This window comes from Dasypus novemcinctus, chromosome 3, assembly GCF_030445035.2.
Source record: "Dasypus novemcinctus isolate mDasNov1 chromosome 3, mDasNov1.1.hap2, whole genome shotgun sequence".
Lineage (NCBI taxonomy): Eukaryota > Metazoa > Chordata > Mammalia > Cingulata > Dasypodidae > Dasypus > Dasypus novemcinctus.
The window spans coordinates 182917667-182940770 of record NC_080675.1 but is presented as its reverse complement, the minus strand read 5'-3'; positions in this window follow the sequence as shown (position 1 = coordinate 182940770).

Here is a 23104-nt window from a genome sequence, read left to right as displayed (position 1 = left end):
TTTCTCCTCCAGTATCCAAGCTAGGATACCACGATGCATTTCGTCATCATTTCTCCTTGGTCTCCTATGGTCTGTGACGATTTCTCTTTCTTTACTTTTCATTACCTTATTGGTTTTGAAGAGATATTTAGTAGATTGCTCCTCAATTTTCATTCATCAGATTTTTTTGGCGTGATCAGCCTGGGGTCATGGGTTTTGGGGCAGAAGATCACAGAGGTAAATAACCAGTCTCTTACGTCACGGCAAAGGTCCATGCTAGCTCTATGACTTATTGTTGATAATAGTCTCAACCACCTAGCTTGAGAGCGTGATTGCCAGGCCTTGCCTCTGTAAAGTTACTGTTTTGCTTCTCTCCACCTTCTATTTTTTGGATGCAAGTTATGAAGTCCACTCCACACTCAAGGGGCAAGGACATTAAGCTCCTTTTCCCAAGGCTGGGTGGGGTATCTATTTTATTACTTTGAATTTATCTGTGAAGAAGATTTGTCCTTTCTCGTTTATTCCTCTGTTCATCTATATCAGTGTAGATTCATGTATACTTATTTTATACTTTGGGTTATAACCCAGTACAGTGCTATTTACTTTACTGATCAAAGGACTCCATCTTTTGGCCACTGGAAGCTCTTTCAGGTTGGTTTCTGTGTCTTATTAACATGATTCCATCCTTTTTTTTTTTCGCATTTCTTTGCTTTCTGATATTATAAAATGCTGCAGGAAATCCTTATCTCTTGCTTCAGTGCACAGGCTTCATTATAGTAATGCACAGCAGTAATAATAGCAGACCTCCTGTTTTATTACCAGTCTCAGGGGAGGCTTAGTCAAGAAATACAAACACATTTTCCTGAAAGAACAAACTTGGTTTAGTCACCTTGTTTACTGTACACACACACACACACATACACACACAAACACACAGAGTCAATCCTCATTATTAATGGATTCCAAATTTGTGAATTTGCCTTCTCATTAAAAGTTATTTGTAACCCAAAAGCAGTACTTGGAGTGCTTTTGGTAGTCTTCCACAAAAATGCACTGTATTAGTCAGTCAAAGGGGTGCTGATGCAAAATACCAGAAATTGGTTGGTGTTTATAAAGTGTATTTATTTGGGGTAGGAGCTTACAGATACCAGGCCATAAAGCATAAGTCACTTCCCTCACCAAAGTCTATTTCCATGTGTTGGAGCAAGATGGCTGCTGACATCTGCCAGGGTTAAGGCTTCCTGGGTTCCTCTCTTCCCAGGACTTGCTTCTCTTTCCTCCTGGGGCTCCAGCTTAAGACTTCAGCATCAGACTCCAACATCAAAATTTCAACATTAAAAACCCCCAACTCTGTCCTTTGCCATGTCTTTTATCTGTGAGTCCCCACCCACCAAAGGGCGGGGACTCAACTCCCTACTGGCACAAGAGGTTTACATAATTACTTAATCAAGTAAACCTCTGAATCCAATATAATCTAATATGCCCAGAGGAAAAGACCGGTTTACAAACATAATCCAATGTTTCTTTTTGGAATTCATCAGTAATATCAAACAGCTACATGCACAGAGCACCAAAAACCTGATATGCTAAAATTCATGTTCCCAACTGAGGTCAAACAAGACGATGCTCTGATTTCTTATTTCCGCTCTCATATTGTCCAGGCATATGTGATGCCACATTTATTGGATTTTTGTGCTTTGTGTTGATGAAGTCACTGTTTAACTGTCCCCCAAGTGCAGTGCTGCGGTGCTGCCTGGTGTTCCTAAGCACAGGAAGGCTGTGTTGTGCCTTATAGAGAAAATAATTTTATTGTATAAGCTTCATTCAGGCATCAGCTATAGTGATTTGGCCATGAGTTCAATGAAATGCATCAACAGCATTTTAAATAAGGTTTCCTCAAACAGAAACCCACCAAGAACAAGGTTATATTTTATTTGGTTGATGAACATGTTGTGGCCAGTGGGAACTTAACCCAGCATTTCCCCTAGGAACCATAATTCCACATGCACTAGTTCAGGGTTCATAGTAAACCTTATATAGAGCATAATATGGAACTCTGTAGAGCATAACCACCTTGAACAATGAGAAGTGGCTGTACGTGTGCCTGTATGTATGCAAATGTATCTATTCACGTCTGTTCTTTTTATTATCATTCCCAATTTTTGTACTTTCTATGGGTTTAATTTATTGTTGTTTCTTAACTTCTGCAATAGATAGTTAGAAAATGTATTTCAAACCTCTTCTTTCTTAATTTTTAATTTTTTACTATTAAAAAAGCTTTAGATTACATAAATATTACATAAAAAATATAGGGGATTCCTATGTATTCCACCCCACACCCTCCCATACATTTTCCCCCTTAACAACATCTTTCATTAGCGTGGTGCATTTGTTACAAGTGATTAACAAATACTGAGGCATTGCTACTAATCATGGTCTATAGTTCACATTATAGTTTACGTTTTGCACTGCACAATTTTATAGGTTTTTACAAAATGTATAATAGCCTGTATCCCTCATTGCTAGATCATGCAGAACAATTCCAATGCCCCCAAAATGCTCCCATGTTACACCTATTCTTCCTTCTCTCTCTTCAGAAACTCTGGTTGCCACTGCCCATATGTCAAGTTCTTCCTTTGCTAGAATAATAATATTAATAAGTGTAATTTAGTCCATATCGGCATTCTTCCCTTATGTTTATTTGTTCCTCAATCTTGAGGGTTTGGGGATGGTGACGCCCATTCTGTTTCTGATTCAGAGAGAACTTAGAAACCATGGGGCAGATGGATGGAACTGTCTTGCTTGCAGTTGTAGATGTTCTCTGTTTTTTTAGGATGGACATTGTCCATCATCATCCTCTTGTTAGCTGTCCTGGGTGAGTCCAGTGAACTGGAAAATAGGTGTTGCAACTCTGCTGAGATTCAGAGCTCAACTAGCATATGAACAGATGAATAATTTAAGTCTATAACAGCATAGTGCTAATTATACGTTCAAATAAAAGGGGCAGAAGAGCAATGGGTAGGGAAATTATAAATTAGTGTAACTCTGTTATATTGGGAGCTTATATGCCACTGGCATATAGTAAGGCCCACTGACAGAGTGCCAAATTCCTGAGATTGTTTGCCCTGCATATAGTGTCTAGATGTTTACAGAACCCTCAGGACCCCAGTGTCTGAGTCACTGTTTACTGTAGCAGTCAATGGGGTCCTCCTGAGATATGTATAAGCATAACCTCAGAAATGATCTCCCAACTCAATTTGAAATCTCTTAGCCATAAAAACTCATTGTTATTTAACATTTCCCCCTTTTGGTCATGGTCTTTTTCCAAATGCATCCCAAGTTTGCACTTGGTGATAATTCCTTGGTGCCATGGAGGCTCATCCCCTGGAGTCATGAGCCAGGCCAGGGGGAAGACAGTGTGTTTATATGCTGAATTTGTCTTAGAGGGAGGGCACATTTGAGCCACAAGGAGGCTTTTAGGAGGTAACTGTTAAGCAATACATATTACCAGATGAAGTTTCAATTTCACAAGAACAAGGTTCAAAAGTACAACCATGTATCAAGCACCTGGCATAATAGTCTGTCATCCTTCACTAGGCACTGCCCAGTATTTAGGGGGATTCGTGCTACTCTATTAGAAAATGTAACAGGACGTCCCAGGATGGAAAGTCAATATTCTTTTAGCTATTGTGTGGGTCTCTAACCATCAAGACAATACCCCATGACCACTTGAATGTACTCACATGCCATAGAGGCATGATCCGGGTGCACCCCACCCCACACATGCTCCCATCACTGACAACCTGCACCAGTGATCCTCTCCTGCCACAATTGTGACCTTTCTGCATTCCCAAACCTCCCAAAAAGCAAAGCTAAGAAATAAATAAAAATAATAATAAAATAATAATAACAAAACAACAAAAAATTTTAAAAAATTTTTTTCATTGTGTCTTTCATCATATAAGATGTGTTATCTTGTATGTACAGTGGCAACTTCCTCCATAGGTTCCCCAGTGTCTTATTTTTTTCACTTTATCATCAAAAAAGCTTTTCATAGTCACGCAATAATATTGAGGGTTTGACATAGCAGTCTGTTTATTCTTATTAGGCACTGCCTATGTTGTCAAGAGATTCTTGCCTCTCTAATTCAGAACACAACAGGACTCCCCAAGATGGAAGATCAGTATTTGCATGTTTATTGTGCGTGTGTCCATACTCTTAGATAATATACTATGACAAGATGAACACTTTCATATTCCGTAGGAGCATGCCCTAGGTGTGTCCTATCCTGCATCTCCCCCCACTCCCAATGCCCTGCACCAGTGACCCTCCCCTGCCATATTCTCCCGAAGAACATTCCCACCATTGTTGTTTTAACCACAGTCCTATACATCCCCAGGGTTCACCTGCTCCTTCCTCCGGCTCTCTCCCCAGTTCCATGGATAGTCCAACCCAAATCCCTACCCTACTCCTCCCAATATTCCAGCACCATTGAACCCAATCACATCACTGCACCACTATCACCCCAACCACTGCCCAAACCCACTCTTCCTCCATAGCATAGATTTTTCCCATATGGCCATCAGCTCTATTCTACCTCCCTTTCTGTCTCCTGTTAACCTATTTCCAGACTTTAGCTCTGTGAGTCTGCTCAATTTGCTCAAGTCATATCAGTGAGGTTGTGTAGTATTTGCCCTTCATTGAATGGCTTACTTCACTCAACATAAGGTTTTCAAGATTTATCCATGTTGTCCCATTGTTAATACTTCATTCCTCCTTAAAGCTGAGTGATATTCCATTGTATGTGTGTGCCACAATTTGCTTACCAATTCCTCTGTTGATGGACACTTGGGTTGCTTGCAATTTTTGGCAATAGTGAATAATGATGCTATGAACATTGGTATACATATATCTGTTCAAGCCCCTGCTTTCAATTCTTCTAGGTATATACCCAGCAGTGGGATTGTTGGATCATACGGCAGTTCTATAGTTAGCTTCCTGCGGAACCACCGCACTGTCTACTACAATGGCTGCACCATTCTACATTCCCACCAGCAGTGGATGAGGGTTCCCACTCCTCCATATCCTCTCCAACACTTGCAGTCCTGTGTTTTTTAATAGCTTAATGGGGGTAAGATTATATCTAATTGTAGTGTTGATTTGCATTTCCCTAATAGCACCTTTTCATGTGCTTTTTAGCCATTTGTATTTCTTCTTTGGAAAACTATCTATTTAAATCTCTTGCCCATTTTTTAAAATGGGTTGTTTCTTTTTATTTTTGAGATATAGAATTTCTTGACATATGCTGAGTATTAGGTCTTTATCAGACAAATGGTTACCAAATATTTTCTCACATTGAGTAGGCTGCCTTTTCACTTTCTTAACCAATTCCTTTGAAGAGCAAACATTTTTAATTTTGAGGAGGTTCCATTTATCTCTTTTATCTTTTGTTGCTCATGCTTTGGGTGTAAAATTTATAAAACCATTTCGTACTAAAAGATCTCGTAAAAGCTTCCCTATTTTATCTTCTAGGAGTTTTACATTCTTGGCTCCTATATTTAGGTCTTTGATCCATCTTGATTAATTTTTGTATAGGTAGTGACATGGTGATCCTCTCTCATTCTTTTTATATGGATATTCGGTTTTCCAAGCACCATTTGTTGAAGAGGCCAATCTGTCTCCTTGCGTGGGCTTCTCAGTCTCTTCTTAAACACACAAATTTAGGACAGTAAAAATTTCCTTTAAGCATGATTTTATTGTAAGTCACATAATTTGAGGTTGTATTTTTGTTTTCATTTAGTTCAAAATATGGTCTAATTTACTCTGTTATTTTGTTTTGAGCCATGTGTTAACAGTGCATTTCTTTTTTATTTTATTTTTGGTCTTTTTGTTTTAAAATATATAGCTCACAAAAAATGTTACATTAAAAAATATAAGAGGTTCCCATATACCCTGCAATCAGCCCCACACACACACACTCCTCCCACATCAACAACCTCTTTCATCATTGTGGCCCATTCATTGCATTTGGTGAACACATTTTGGAGCACTGCTGCACCTTATGGATTATAGTTTACATTGTAGTTTACACTCTCCCCCAGTCCATTGAGTAGGTTATGGCAGGATACATAATATCCAGCATCTGTCCTTGCACTATCATTTAGGACAACACCAAGTCCAGAAAATGCCCCCGTATCACACCTCTTCTTCCCTCTCCCTGTCCTCAGCAACTACCATGGCTACTGTCACCACATCAATGATACAATTTCTTCCATTGCTACAGTCACAATAGTTCTATAGTAGAATACCAGCAAGTCCACTCCAATCCATATTTTATTCCTCCATCCTGTGGACCCTGGGATGGTGATAACCACTCCACCTCTAAACTGAGAGGGGGCTTAGGTCCCACATGGTTGATGGATATAGCTGTAGGCACTCTCGGTTCCCTGGTGCGGTGGTTTACCATCTTCACCTCCCTGTTAGATGACCTGGGTAAGTCCAATGAACTGGAGAATAGGAGTAGCAACTCTGTTGAGGCTCAGGGCCCAGCTGGCACATGGCCAGTCCAGAGATTGAAGTCTCCTGAGTATACACCAACCCCAGCACCAACCACAGGTTCAGTGAAAGTGACAGAAGAGGCATGTGTAGAAAGGTCACATCTGATTCCAAGTCCATCACACTCAGGAACACAAATTCCAAAGTAGGGCCCACTGACATGGCACTGAACTCCAGAGCCATCTGCCATGACCATAGAACCTGCGTGTCTCCATAGCCCTCAGGAGCACCAGTGCCTGGGGTTGTACCTACTTTGGCTGTCTCTAGGATCCTGCTAAGACTTGCATAAACGTTATCCCTCTGATGACCTCCTGACTCATTTTGAAGTCTCTTAGCCATATAAACTCATTTGTCTTTGCCATTTCCCCCTTTTATTCAAGGTCCTTTTTTAGTTGCATCACCAGCTGGTGATTGGTAGTAATCCCTTGGCACTAGAGAGGCTCATTCCCAGGAGTCACTTTTTCATATGAATTTGACTTAACTTGTTGACTACAGTGAAGTACACTGTTTGGATTTTATTTCAATTTCATTGTATTTAATGATTAAATATTTTTCTATAGCTAGGTCTCTGATGCAAAAACTTGGTCTATCTTCCCATTTATTTGAATTTCCTGCCCTTAAAAGAATTCTATATGTACGTCTCCAAAAAAATTCTTAAATATCTGTTAGAGTTATTTTTAGGTATATGACTATTTGTGGCTATTTTAAATTATATGTCTATTTTTTGTTTTAAGACATTTGCAGTCATGAGCTTGAACTATCATGATTGTTGCTTGTACTTCCATCATTCTTTAAAAATTTTTTCCTTCCCTCTAGAATAAATGATATAAGGCTAAAATTGTTTTTTTCTTGAATAGAATTTATTAGTACCATTCTGCCACTTTCGCTGAGGTTGAATTTTAACTGATGATTTATTTCTTATAGTTTTAGTTTGCTTTGATTTCTAATTGTATTGTATTGTATTTGGAGAACCATTTGAGATATCTATATATTATATCATTTTCTAATTGTTGTGTCTTCTTAGTACATAGTCAATTTTTATAAATTTTCTATAAGGGTCTGAGAAGAGTGTGTACTTTCCAAATATTTATTGCTAGGTTAAATATTGGTTCATTAGACAAATATATGAGCACTCTCATTTCCTATTACCCATTTCTTATATATTTGATACTACGTTATTGGGGTAAACAATTTAAAAATTGCTGTCTCTTTCTGAAGAACTATTTATTTTACCTCCATGTAGTGGACTTATTTATCCTTGATTTTGTTTGTCACATCACAGTTTATTTTTTATGCAAACATCACCACACTGGCTTTCTTTTGATTAGAAAATGTCTGCTATATCTTCTTCAATTTTTTACTTCAATATTTGTTTCCTAATGATTTGTGTGTGTTTACTCTCAACACTTTTCTGCCATAAAATATTTCAATCAGAATTTTATCAGCTGAAGGAACTCTGTGCTACCACTGGGGGAATTTCAATGCTTGCAAAAAGAGGAGCATCAGGATTGCAACCTATTTAAGTCTGAGCCTTGGAGCTGCAGACATGGGGGTTTCCAGCCTGGTCATGAGCTCCCCAGACCTTCTTCATGAGTAATGTCCTCCCAGCTCATGATGAGTGAAACCTCTCAATAGACCTTTGTATGTTTTCCTGTAATATAACTTGGATCATTAAGTACTATGCTGCATAAATAGTATGTTTCTCTGCCAGCTGAGGAGTGTCTCCACTGTTTTGCTCTAAAGAAGTATATTGGAACAAATGTAAATATTGGCCTAGAAAAACGTGGGCTCACTTTAAGATAAAAGGCTTGTATTTTGAAGATTAAACTTCTGTTTTCTTTTAAGGAGTGACATGGGGTCCTATACATCTGTCTATCAAGACCATTAGCAGAAAAATGGATTCAACTTTTCGAGTTGTAAGAGTCCTTACAAGACATCAGAGAATAAGCTCCCATATATTGTGAATGTTGGCATTGAGGTGGAAGAGATGGGACTTAGGAAGAAGAAGACATTGGTTACATGGAATCAGGCCATGCCCCTTCCTTTACTGTGTTCTTAGCCCAATTTTACCAACAAAATTATCTCTTTATTCTTTCTTCCATTAAAATATACTTGACCTGTGATGAATTTCTCATTGTTTTACTAGGTAATGAAGTGCTTCATGCTAAGCTCTCAAAGGCTGAAAACATGCTGATCTGATAACACATTCCTACAGAATATCTACGTAGCATTTCGTGACATGATTTTCTACCAAAAATAAATTAATTTGAAGGAGAATCTTTTGGGCATTGTGTAGGCTATCGCCTAGCATTGAAGCAGATTATTTGGTCTGATATTTTCAATGTTCTGAAAAAGTCAGATACTCAATAACCTACTTGTGAGGTCAGTCCCAGTGTAGTGTGACCTGCAGGTGAAGCACATCGCTGACATCCTGGAAAGGGTCACTTTCTCATCATTCACAAGTTATTTGAATTCTCCTCAGTCTCGGGATGGATAAAGACCATCTGTAGTTAGCACACAAATGGCCTAAGTTGAGCATGTAAATATCTGATCTTGGTAATTTAGGTAAATCTGAAAATCATATAAATTATTTATACATTATAAGATTGCCTTGAAATTATCAGATTGGCTAGCTTTTCACCAGAGCATTCCAGAAATGGTCTAGACCAAGATTTTTTCTCTTGAAGGACTTGCCAAATTTCAGGAGCGTGAATCCAGAGAAGCAAAACGAGAAAGCAAACCTGATACTAACCTGACACAGGAAGGCAAACTCTTCCATCAGGAGCATGTGGCTCTATCCCCAGCCTTTCCTCTGCACATCTTCATTCTGCTGCTCATCTTTCCATTTCCTCTCCATCTCTCTTCTGGAAGAGAGAAAAGCGTAATGACTTATTCCTGTACTTTCCCCATCCTGCTTCCAGCACCATCTGTCTTTCATGAACATCTCTAACCTAATGGTTGTTATTTATCTCTTCCATGAAAATCAAGCTACATAATGATTACTCTTGACCCAGGGCCCTTTCTAGAGACCCTCTTCTTACTCTATTGTCCTGGCACATTCTCAGCCTCTGAGGAAAGTTTATCTTTTGTGCACTTTCAGGCTCTCTTTTCCCTCCCAACAGGTAAAAAGGATTCCTCCAAACCTTCCATCTGTGCGATGCCCTCCTCACCTCGAGGTCCTCTGGTTGCTCCACTTTGCTCCTGGTTTCCAAGAGGAGCTACAAGAGGCACGTTCGAATCTAGTCCTCCAGCTCCAACTTTTTATCCAACCTTGAGATCTGGCTTTGAACATTTTGTAATTTATGTCCCCCTCAGCATGCTTCCTTCACTTCTCCACAACAACCCCTGAAATCTTCTCCTCTTAACAATTTCCACTTATATTTCAATGTAATTCTCACAAAATTTTAGGTGTTTTAAATTATTTTTAGTTATTATTCTCATTAAATTTGGATTTATTTAATTTCTTTGATAATCATTTATTGAGAATCAAAACCCCACCATATAAGAAATATTTACTCTTAGGTAAGTCACTTGACCTCATCTTCCTTATCTGTAGAACAAATATTCAGAATTTCTATGTCCCAGTGACTTTGTGGCTCCTGTTTTGCCCCCTTTTAAATAGGAGTGTGTATAAAGTTTAGTCTATGCCTATCCCAGCATTGTACACTGGGTATATGGGGGACAGTTGGCTTGTTTCTTTAGTTTTACAGAGCTACAAGTTGAGACCAGGACACATTTAGATAGTAAGATTCTGGAACTTGAACTGTTGATATAAGATGATATAAGATTTTGCATATGGGAGCAATGTAAGTTCATAGGAACTTGAAAGTAAATTGTTGTAGGCAGCCTCTGACATGGCTCCTATTGATTGCTACTTCCTAGTATACATACCCTTATAAAATTCTTTCCTCTTGAGTATGAGCTGGACCTTGTGACTCATTGCTAACACAGAATATAGAAAAAGTGATGGCATGTCACTCCTGAAATTGAGTTATAAAAAGACAATGGGGGAATCCAAGGTGGTCAAGTAAGGAAAACTAGGCTGCACTCTTCCTCCAGAAAATGTGGGACATTGAACACAGACATCTACAAAGAAATAAAATAAGAAGAACCAAGTGCTAAAGCTAACCTTAATGCAAAATAAAGTTTTAAAAAGTGCTAGACTAGAAAAAGCAACTAACCAGCTGAATAAACCCATCAAGATAAACAGATGTCTAGACATCAGCCAAAAAATTTTAAGAAACAGGAAATCATGGCCCAGTCTAATGAGCAAACTAAAAAGCACAACATGGAACAACTAACCAAGGATGTCCAAACAAATATCATGAATCAAGTTAATGAAATGATGAAAGCGGTAAAGGATATCAAGAAGACAATGGGGGAACATACAGGAGAAACTGTAAACATACTTAAAATGATAACAGGTCTTACAATAATGAAAGGCAACAGACAGAAGAAAGAATTAGTGATGTTGAACTTAGGACATCTGAAACCATGCATATAGTAGAACAGATAGACAAAAATTGGAAAAAAATCAGCAGGGACACAGGAAATTGAATGACAACATGAAACGTACAAACACACACATTATTTGCATGCCAGAGGGGAAGAGAGGGGAAAGTGGGCAGTATAAGTGGTTGAGGAAATAATGGCCAAAAATTCCCCAACTCTTCTTCTCATCTGAAACCATGGAGGTGGTATGACATAGTTAAAAGTGCTGAAAGAAAAAAAAGGAAAAAACTGCCCGACAAGAATTCTGCACCTAGTAAAATTGCCATTGAAAATTGAGGGAAAGCTCAAAATATTCACAGATAAAGAGAAATTAAGAGAATTTGTAACAAGAGTCTTACCCTTCATGAAATACTAAAGGGAGATCAGCAGATTGAAAGGAAAAACCAGAAATGAGAGAGAGAACTGCAGGAGAATATAGAAAGGAAGATTATTAGTAAAAGTAACTAAGAGGATAAAAAGATAAATGAAAATAAAATACATATAAACACTAAAGAAAAAATGACTAATGTAAGTACTGCCTTTACAGTAAGAACATTGAATGGTAATGGAGTAAACTCGCCAATCAAAAAGCACAGATTGGCAGGATGGATAGGGAAATATGATCCATCTATATGCTGTCCTCAAGAAATTCAGGTTAGACCCAGGGACACAAACAGGTAGGAAGTGAAAAGTTGGAAAATAATTTTGCATGCAAACAGTAAGCATAAAAGGATAGGAGTGGCTACACTAATATCAGACAAAATAGACTTTATTTTTTTATTTGTTTGCTTGTCTTTTTATTGAAGTTAATAGATCACAAAGAATGTTACATTAAAAAACATAAGAGGTTCCCATTTAACCCACTCTCCACCCCCCACCCCCATCATTTTTGTAAATTGTATTTTTTAAAGATATATACATCTCAAAAAAGTTACATTAAAAAACTTAAGAGGTTCCTATATACCCCCCTTCTCCCCACCCCAATCCCCCCACACCAGCAACCTCCCCCATCACTGTGGCACACTCATCGCACTCAGTGAGCACATTTTGGAGGCCTGCTGCACCACATGGATAATAGTTCACCCTGTAGTTCACACTCTCACCCAGTATATTCAATGGGTTATGGAAGGATATATAAAGTCCAGCATTGGACACTGCAATATCATTTAGGACAACTCAAAGTCCCAAAAATGCCCCCACATCACATCTCTTCTTCCCTCTCCCTGTCCTCAGCAACTACTGTGACCACTTTCTCGACCTCAATGCTATGATTTCTTCTATAACTAGTCATATTTTATTCCTCTATTCTGTGGACCCTGGGATGGTGACACCCACTTCACCTCTAGATCAATGCAAAACTGTTGTAAGAGACAAAGAAGGACATTATATGTTTATAAAAAGGGTAATCTACCAAGAAAAAAGGATAATCAAATATTTAGTCATATAACCAGTGATCCCCAAAATACATGAAGCAAATGCTGACAAATATAAGGGGAGAAATAGATGCCTTTACAATCATAGTTGGAGACTTCAACACACCATTATTGCCATTAGACAGAACATCTCTACAGAGGCTCAATAAAGAAACAGAGATCTTGAATAATACATTAGTAGCACTAGACCTAATAGACTTATGCAGAAAATTACACCCCCAAACAGCAGGATATACAATCTTCTTGAATGATCATGGATCATTCTCCAGGATAGACAACATGCTAGGTCATAGGATAAGTTTCAATGAATTTAGATTGAAATTATACAAAGCACTTTCTCTGACCACAATGGAATGAAGTTGGAAATCAATAAAGGATGGAGAAACAGAAAAGGCATAAATATATAGAAGTTAAACAGCACCCTTTTAAACAATCAGTGGGTCAAGGAGGAAAATGACAGAGAAATCAGTAACTATCTCAAAGTGAATCAAAATGAGAACACAATGTATCAAAATTTATGGGATGCAGCTATATCTGTGCTGAGAGGTTAATTTATAGCTCTAAATACCTACATTAAAAAATAAGAAATTGGGAGCAGGTGTAGCTTTGAGGTTGAGTGCCTGCTTCCCATGTATGAATTCCCAAGTTCAATTCCCAGGACCTCCTAAGAAAAAAAGAAGAAGAATGAGCTAAAATAAAAGACCTAACTGTACACGTGAAGGAACTAGGAAAAGAACAACACACTGACCCCAAAGCATGAAGTAGGAAAGAAATAACAAAGATTACAACAGAAGTAAATGAAATTGAGAATAAAAATATATAAGAAAGAGGGAAGCAGATGTGGCTCAATTGATTAGGCTCCCATCTACCATATGGGAGGACCTGGGTTTGTATCCCAGGGCCTCCTTGTGAAGGCAAGCTGGCCAACGCCCATGGAGAGCTGACAGTCCATGACTGCAGAGAGCTGGCACAGCAAGATGATGCAACAGAGGGAAACAAGCAGACACAGAAGAATGTGCAGTGAATGGACACAGAGAGCAGACAGCAAGCAAGCGACAAAGGGGGGCAGATAAATAAATAAAATAAATCTTTAAAAAATATATATATTAAAAATAATTAACAAAACCAAAAGCTGGTTCTTTGAGAACATTAGTAAAATTGTCAAACCCTTAGCTAGACTAACAAAGACAAAAAGACAGAAGATACAAATAAATAAAATCAGAAATGAGAGCAGGGATATCAGCACTGACCCCACAGAAATAAAGAATATCACAAGAGGATACATTGAAAAATTGTATGACAACAAAATGGACAATTTAGATGAAAAAGAAAAATTTCTAGAAACACATAATCAGTGTACATTGACAAAACTAGAAATAGAAGATTGCAACAGACCAATCAAAAGTAGTGAAAGTGAATTAGTCATCAAAAATCTCCTGACCCAGAAAAGCCCAGAACCAGATGGATCAATAAGTGAATCCTATGAATCGCTCTGGAAACAAATAATGCCAATTCTGCTCAAACTTTTCTAAAAAATTCCAGAGGAGGGAATTCCAATTCATTCTGTGATACCAACCCCACCCTAAAACCAAAGACACATTAAGATGCCACAAGAAAAGTACAAAACAATCTCACTAATGAACCTAGCTGCAAAAATCCACAACAGAAAGCTTACAAGTTGAATTATCAATTGAATCATACACTGTGGCTGGGGCGGCTTGCACCCCGATGCTGACGGGGGGGTTTGGAGGGGTCAGACTAGACCACAGTGGCGTCTGATGCTACGGCAGACAACATCAGAGGGGCTCTCAGGAGTGGAGGACGCACGGCAAGGGGAGGAAGAAAGCCGCGGAGACCAGGTCTGTGCGCAAGTCCGGTTTATTGCGGAAGGGGACACAGCTTTATAGGGTTAGGGACTGCGTGGAGGGATTTGATAGGTGCGGGCGGGTACTGCTTCCTGATAGGTGATTGTAAGCGGTTGCTAGGCAGAGGGCTGGCTGAGAGGTTTGGAATAGGGGAGGGGAAAGGGGGAGTGAGAGCTGGCCGGATGTTGGGCTAGGCGGGAGATAAAAAGGGGGAGGGCAGCGCCGGCCAGCCGTTAGCAGCAAAGGCCTAGTCAGGCATGATCACCTTATCTAGGCCCAGTGGGCAGAGGCGGTATCACTTCTTGCCGCACCGTTTGCTACTGTGGCAAGCCGGGCGCCCTTCCTCCCACATTTCCCCCTTTGTTTTTATTAAGCTCCTCCGAAAAGCTTGATTTGAGGAGGGAGGGGGACTGTGCCTGTCTTAGGTCGGGATTGCGCCCAGCCGGGCAATGCCCGTGCCACACAGGTGGCCAGTCTTACCCGTCATGGGGAAGCGCGGCAGCAAAAGGCCGTGTCCCTGCCTTAGGTTGACTGGCAGGCCGATCCCGTTGCCCGTCATTGGCTAACCAGTCCAGCGCCTCGATGGAATGTTGGCGGCCTTAGATAAACAGGGCAGGGGAGGGGAAAGGGTAAGGGTAAGGGGTTAGGATGGGTGGTGAGAAAGGGTAGGGGCAGGGGAGCTGGGGCTTGGGTATGTTGAGAGGCGGCTGGCCATTTGGGGAGGACGGCAATTAATGGAGACTCCTGGTGCATCTTCGTTGGTGGTGCGGATTCGCTGGTACCGGACCTGGATGGGCTTACTAAGGACAGAGTTAACTTGATTTTTGACAAGCCAGACAATTCGCCTGATGATCCAGGGTCCTAGGGCTAATAGGAGGACAAGGGTGAGGAGCAGGCCTAGAAAGGGGAGAAAGTAAGAAAGGATTCCATTGGGCAGCCCCCAAGAGAAAGACCATCCGGCTTCACGTTCCTGCTTTCTCTTGCGGAGGCCCTCCCTAACTTGTGCGAGGTTATCTCGAATGAGGCCAGAGTGGTTAGCATAGAAGCAGCATTTTTCTCCTAACGCTGTGCAGAGCCCCCCTCTTTTAGGAGGAAGAGGTCTAGGCCCCTGTGGTTTTGGAGAATGACCTCGGACAGGGAGTTGAGAGATGTTTCAAGGCGGGCCATGGAAGTCTCAAGGCGGGCGATGTCTGCATCGACAGCTTGCCTAAGGGTTGAAAAGGAATTATCTTGGAGGCTGAGAGCTGCAGCTCCAGTGGCTGCGCCGGCAAGACCTAGAAGGGTGGCAATTGTGATGGCAGTGAAGACTTCCTGTTTCTGCTCGTGCTGCGGGGAGCTGAAGTGCTACCAGGAGTCAAAGAATTGGTTATCAGTATAAAAGAGAACGCGGGGGGCAATGAGTATGAGCACACAGGTGTCGCTGGTGGAGTTAAGGGTTTGAACATTGAGACATGGAGTGAGGCTGGAGGAAGAACATAGCCATTTGGTATTATTAAGGGGAATTAGGAACTTAGCGGCTGCATTAGGGGTGTGAGTTAGGCTGCAGAGGGACTGCATGGAGGGGAGAACTTTGCCGCCGATTTTTATTATACAGAGTCCAGTCTGGGAAACTGATTGGAGGGTGAGTCCTCTTTTTGTTTGGTTCCAATTGCAAGAGGTACCAGTGGAGTCTGGGGAGGCGCGATAGGCGCTGTTGGTAGCTATGGCTTCATAGAAGGGAGCCGCGGTGGAGAAGCAGAGCCAGCAACGTTGGGTAAGGTTGGGCTGGGATAAGTTTAAGGAGATAAATGATGCGTTGAGGAGGGCTACAAGAGGGTTGGGGGGTGGCAGTGTTTGGCGGTGGGGAGGATACCTAGTGATGGAAGGATTTAAGGTGGTAGCAGGAGGAGAAGGAGAAACAGAGGGAGGAGGGGGAGGCCGTGTGTGGGGAGGATTGAGAACTTGATTTGGGCCCACGGTGGCAGATTGTGTGCGGATTGAATTTTTCTTTATAATGAAAAAGGCACCGTAATCATAGTTGCTCATGTAAAGTCGGGCTCCCCAGGTGCAGCCCTGTAGCCAGCCTGCATTTTTAGGGTTTTTGACAGTGAGCGTAATGCTGCTCCAGTAGGGCTTAATGCTGCTCCTGTGACTTTTATCCTTAAAAGAAAGGGAGAGGTAGGGGTCCCTATTGGGAGCTCCCGACCACCCGTGGGCCATGGTTTTGCACCCCCAGGAGGGGCAGTAATAGTGCGCTGGGTCATGGCAGCCTCTGGCCATGGAAGGGCAGATATAGAAGCCTGAGACTTCATGATTATAGGGGCCGTTAAGGCCTGTAAGTGAGCTGTACCAACACTGGTGAGTCTTGTGTGTAACGTTTACGAGGGAACTGATGACAGGAAGGTTGGCGAGATTACATATGTGCACTGTGAAGGAGGGAGCACCCACAGTAATGTTATTAGCGAGGAGCTTTTCCTGCTGCCAAAGAGAGAGTGTCCAGTTAAAGGGCCGATGGCTTATACTAGCCTGGTCCGTAGTGGAGGGGAGCAGAGCTACCATGAAAAGCAGGAGAGAGTGTAGATTTTTAGGTTTTTTGTTTGAAGCTAAGGCGCGGACAGCAAGCTGTACTAGCTGTCCAAGGAGGAGGGTGTCATGAGCTAGATCTGCGGCCATATTTAGCCTCTCCATCCGATGGGCGAGTGCTCTCATCATCCGTCATTGGAACCTGCTGCTGGCCGGTGGCGGGTTTGACGTTTTTTTCGGGGATCCAGAGCGGCTGGGAGGCATTTTCTGGAAAGACACAAGCAAACCCTCTGCCTTGGGTGAGAAGGGGACTGGGTCCCTGCCAATTGTTTGTTTCTGGGTCCTTCCAAAACACCATCGGGGCAACTGTTGGTGCGTAGGAGGGGCCCCAATGCTTATGGAGGGGGGAAAGACCGTTTTTATCAAAGGAGAGGAGGTTTATGTGAATGAGGCAGGCAGTGATAATGTTGCCTGGTTGACTATGTGGGCGTAGATCCTTCTCTTATTGAATTTGCACTTTGAGCTGGCGGTGGATGCATTCTACTATAGCCTGCCCCTGGGGGTTGTATGGAATGCCGAAGTGGTGAGTAATGTTGTAGAGCTGGAGAAATGCAGCGAATGAGGAGTTGCGATACTCAGGCCTATTATTGGTTTTTAAATCCCATGGGACTCCCATGAATAAGATGGCTTGCCGCAATGCTTTAATGCAATGCTTGGCTGTTTCCCCCGGTAAGGGGACAGCGTAGCAAAGGTGAGAAAAGGTGTTGACTGTGACATGGACATACTTGAGGCGCCCAAATGATGGCACATGGGTGACGTCTATTTGCCATCGGGAGTTTGGCTTGAGGCCGCGGGGGTTGACCCCTTGTGGCTGCAACGGTCCAAGCGGCAAGAAGGGGGCGCATGTTTTACAGGCGCGCACCAAATGCTTGCACGTTTCCTTGGGGAGGCCTGGCAAAAGACGTTGAAGTGAGGCCGCTGAAAAGTGGAACTTAGAATGGAGAAGTTTGGCTTGATTGACCAAGTCTCCGACAGTGGCTATTGTATGGGTGGAGACGGTTTGGTCGGCAGCAGAATTACCCGTGGCTAGAGGCCCGGGCAGCCCTGAATGGCTGCGAATATGAGAAATGTACTATGGCTGTGTGCGGAGCTTGAGCTCTCGCTGCAAGGCATGGAGTGCTTGATCAATGGGCGTGTCACGTGGAAAGAAAACAGCGTGGGCAATAACTGAACAAACTTGCAGGGCGTACTATCAGTGAAGATGTTGACGGGCTCATTGCCGTGGTGTTGGAAGGCAGTGAGGATGGCTAGTAGCTCGCCCACCTGAACCGATCCGGGATGGGTTTGGCAGTAAACGGTTGGCAAGTCACGGCTGGGAGAGTAGGCAATATAAGTAAACTTGGTCTTAGAGGCGTCCGTGAAGACAGTAGTGGAGTTGGAGAGAGGCTTGGAGCCAGGGAAAGGGTGGTATAGTGGGGAGAGGGGGGGCCTTGTGAGGCCCTGGAGCAACTTGTGTGTGGGGGGGTAATGGCAGTTAAAGGTCCCGTGGAAGATTTCTAGAAGAATTTGAGCACGGGGGTTTTCGGAGAAAAGGGCAGTGGTGTGCTTGTCAGTAAGGCATACATATTCAGAATCAGAGACAATATTCAAGGACTCTTAAAACATTTGTAAAACTTTAAGGATGGCTCAAAGCTCTGTGCATTGAGCAGATGAATAAGGAGTTGGCTAAACCTGTTCTTTTTGGAAAGTAACACATGCTGGTTTTTTTTTTTATGCTGCTTTTTCATTACTATTACTATTAGTAAATACTGTACAAGATGGTTGGGCTATGCACACAGCCTTGAAAAGCACTGCAAAAGTTTATTGTTGGGTTCTTTACAGATAAAGGAATGCAGTTGGCTTGATTTGTGTAAGACACTAAAGAGAGTCTCAGCAAGTTTTAAAACAAAGTGATAGCAATACAGCTGGACTTTAACTTTTTGTAACAAACTAGCAGTATTTGGGATTGCTGCATACTAGTGTTGTTACTTTAATCTATGGTAAGGGGTTGTTTTTGTGACATATACTCTTTTATAATAATTAAAGCTATAATTAACCATATTGTACTTTTCTTTAATATTATGCTGAAATATTGGTAACTTTATACACTTTTAAGCATTCATAGAAACTTTTTATCCATACGACTTTAATTAATAGAGGGTTTAAGGGAAGAAAAAGTTGTTAATTTTATAACACTGTAAAACACCTTTATTTAGCTTATAACATATTAAATGAACTTAATTATTACTTTAATTTTTCTTTCAAGGTAAAAGAACAAATCTCTTATAATTAGTTTGGAACAAAAGGCCACTGTTCAGGATTAGGTCTTGAGAAAGCAGTTTTGAACGTTATGTTCCTTTAAGAGATAAAGCTTTCTTTCTTGGAACACCGAGGAAACGATAAGCACAAGAAACATAAGACAGCCTCTCTTTGTATACTGACTGAGGATAAGAACTTTTACTAAAACAGATTAATGGTGAGAGGCCTTGAGAAAGAACAAAAATTTTCAACTTTGCATCAGCATACTACCCGACACCAAAGCTTGTAAAATTTTATAGATAGATCCATTAAATTTTATTTAACTTTAACTGTAAAAATTCTTTGTCCATTAATCTTCTGCAGTTTTAGCATTCACTCAGGTTTCATCCTATACTCTACTTTTTCCAATAGTCAATTATTTTATTTCAGGACAAAATTATTTTCTGTTTCCTTAATAATAAAAACACATTCCATATAGCCTACATCAAAGTTATCAAGCAAACCTCTTATAACAATACTGTGAACATTAAACAAGCTTGTTAAAATAATGAACTTTTCTTTAAATACTTAGTAGCATGCAATATTAGAAACAGTTTTCTAGAAGCAAGTTGGCAGGGCAGGCTGGTTGCTGCCAATCTTTCCTGTTATAAAATTACCTTTTATTATTATCATCATCAATTCAGTTTTATATATATTTAAGAATGACCTTTTGGAATTAGCCATTTAATACTTTAATGTAAACAATGCTTTATTAAACCTTTTATTTATAACCATATAGACTATTGAAGACAAATTTTATGTTTATAGAACACATTCCCTTACTTAAAGTTATCACAATACCTTTCACAGCTTGCCATCTGCAAATTAAGTTTCAAGAATTCATGAAAAATTAGCTATTTTACTTTAGGACAAAATACGCCTTTTTGCAAAACTTATTACATTTCAGTTAGCATTTTCACAAACTTTTAACCTTTTTTAATATTCATTTAAGCTTTACATTCTTTATATTATCCTGTGAAGAAAAATAAGTTATTTATTTTAATCTGGGCAAGAACAACCTTTTATGAAGACGTACAGTTAATCTTGTCAATCAAGAACTACGATTTCTATTATTGTAGATATTTTATTAACATTTAAGCTCATGTATTGATATAATAAACTTAAGTATTAATATAAGCGCTTATTTAATTTTTGGCCATTTGGATAGAGCTCTTTTATAAATTTTTATTAATTTATATTTACCATCCGGAGGTATTAAAATATACACTGACATTGAACGAACAGACAAACACAGAACAATCACAACACAGTAACAGAAACATACAGTTTACAATTAATTCATAATTCTTAGTTTCTTAGTATAGCTGCTTTTAAATCCTCTGTTATATAGCACATTTTAGATTGTACCTTTCAAGATTTTCTCTGGAATCCATGCTGCCTGCAACATGAAAGCCTGTGCTCGGAAACATTCCTATCAGTTATCAGCAATCAGCTAAAATAACCTGAGCAGCAGTTAGGCAGACCATTAGCACACATTTTTGGATAATTACTGTAAGACTATAGTGAGACTTGAAGTTCTGGAGATAATTATTGATTTAAAACTGAAAATTTCTTTTTAAACCTTGATAAAATTTTTGTACTAATTTTAATATCTTGGTTAAAGAAGTCCAATTAGAATTAGCATGGAAATAAAACAGAACACCAATGTTGCCATGTTTTTCTCTCATACCAGTGGATTAACTATTATTAGCCTTTACTAGCCCAGAGCTACATTGTCATGTAGATAGTAGGGAGCTTGAGGAGTTGTGAAAAGGGGTGGGCGTTTGCTGGAACAGAGTTGATTGCCTTATAAGCTTGTGTGGATTTTCGGGCTTGTGGCTGGCCTTGTTGATAGGCGGGGCCAATTTCAGATAGGTATCAGGGTCCGAGAGATTGGCAGTGGAAAGCTAGGGGTTGAAGGGGACTAGTAGATCCTAGTAAGCCTGGAGTTGCCTGCCCGAAACTTTACATTGGTGGCAGGCTAGTAGGCCAGCAAGTGCTCTGACTTGCGGCGCTTGGCGGGAAGATAGACGCCCGCCCATTTTTCTGCCGGGGGCCGATAACGGGGGTCCTTACCTTGAGAGCGCGGCGAAGGGGTGGGAGCGAGGTCCCACAGGGGTGAGGCAGCAGTCACGTTGGACCGGCCCCAGTCCCTGTTCGGGCGCCAGTTGTGGCTGGGGCGGCTTGCACCCCGATGCTGACGGGGGGGTCTGGAGGGGTCAGGCTAGACCGCAGCGGCGTCTGATGCTACAGCAGACAGCATCAGAGGGGCTCTCAGGAGTGGAGGACGCACGGCAAGGGGAGGAAGAAAGCCGCGGAGACCAGGTCTGTACACAAGTCCGGTTTATTGCGGAAGGGGACACAGCTTTATAGGGTTAGGGACTGCGTGGAGGGATTTGATAGGTGCGGGCGGGTACTGCTTCCTGATAGGTGATTGTAAGTGGTTGCTAGGCAGAGGGCTGGCTGAGAGGTTTGGAATAGGGGAGGGGAAAGGGGGAGTGAGAGCTGGCCGGATGTTGGGCTAGGTGGGAGATAAAAAGGGGGAGGGCAGCGCCGGCCAGCCGTTAGCAGCAAAGGCCTAGTCAGGCGTGGTCACCTTATCTAGGCCCAGTGGGCAGAGGCAGTATCACTTCTTGCCGCACCGTTTGCTACTGTGGCAAGCCGGGCGCCCTTCCTCCCACAATACACCATGATCAAGTGGGTTTTTTACAAGGTTTTCAAGGATGGGTCAACATAAGAAAATCAATTAATGTAATACATCACATTAACAGATCAAAAGAAAAGATCATATGATCTCTATCAAGGCAAAAATGACATTTGGGAAAATATAGTATCCTTTCTTGATAAAAAACACTTAAAAAGATAGGATTAGAAGGAAACTTCCTCAACATGATGAAGGACATATACGAAAAACCCACAGCTATCAACATACTCAATGGTGAAAGGCTAAAGGCTTTCCCCTAAGATCTTGAAAAAGGCAAGGATGCCCAGTGTAATCACTCCTATTCCACACTGTATTACAAGTACTTGATCAAGCACTTAGGCAAGAAAAAGAAATTAAAGGCATCCAAATTGGAAAGGAAGAAGTAAATCTTTCACTATTTGCAGATGATATGATCTTATATGCAGACTGTCTCAAAAATCTATAACAAAGCTTCTAGAGCTGATAAAGGAGTTCAGTAAAGTGGCAGTATATATAAGATCAGCATGCAAAATCAGTAGCATTTCTGTACACTAATAATGAGCAATCTGAGGAGGAAATCAAGAAAAAATCCATTTACAATAGCAACTAAAAGAATCAAATATGTAGGAATAAACTTAACTAAGGATGTAAAGGACTTGTACACAGAAACTATACAACATTGCTAAAGGAAATAAAAAAAGACCTAAATAAATGGAAGAATATTCCATGGTCATTGATTGGAAAACTAAATATCATTAAGATGTCTGTCCTACCAAAATTGATTTACAGATTCATTGCAATCCCAATACAAGTTTCAACAGCATTTTTTCACTGAACTGGAAAAACTAATTATGAAATTTGTTTGGAAGGGTATGGGGCCCTGAATAGCCAAAAGCATATTGAAAAAGAGAAATGAAATTGGAAGAATCATACTACCTGACATTAAAGCATACCATAAAGTTATAGTGTTCAAAACTGCATAGTATTAGGAGAAGGATAGAAAAGCTAATCAATGGGATCAAATTGAGAGTTCAGATTTAGACTCATCCATATTTTATCACACCAAGCTCACTCAACAGGACAGAATAGTCTCTTCAACAAATGGTTTTGGTTAACTGGATATCTATATCCAAAAGAATGAAAGAGGATCACCATCTCATACCCTATACAAAAAGTAACTAAGATGGATCAAAGGCCTAAATATAAGAGCCAGTACCATAAAGCTCCTAGAAGATAATGTAGGGAAGCATCTACAAGAT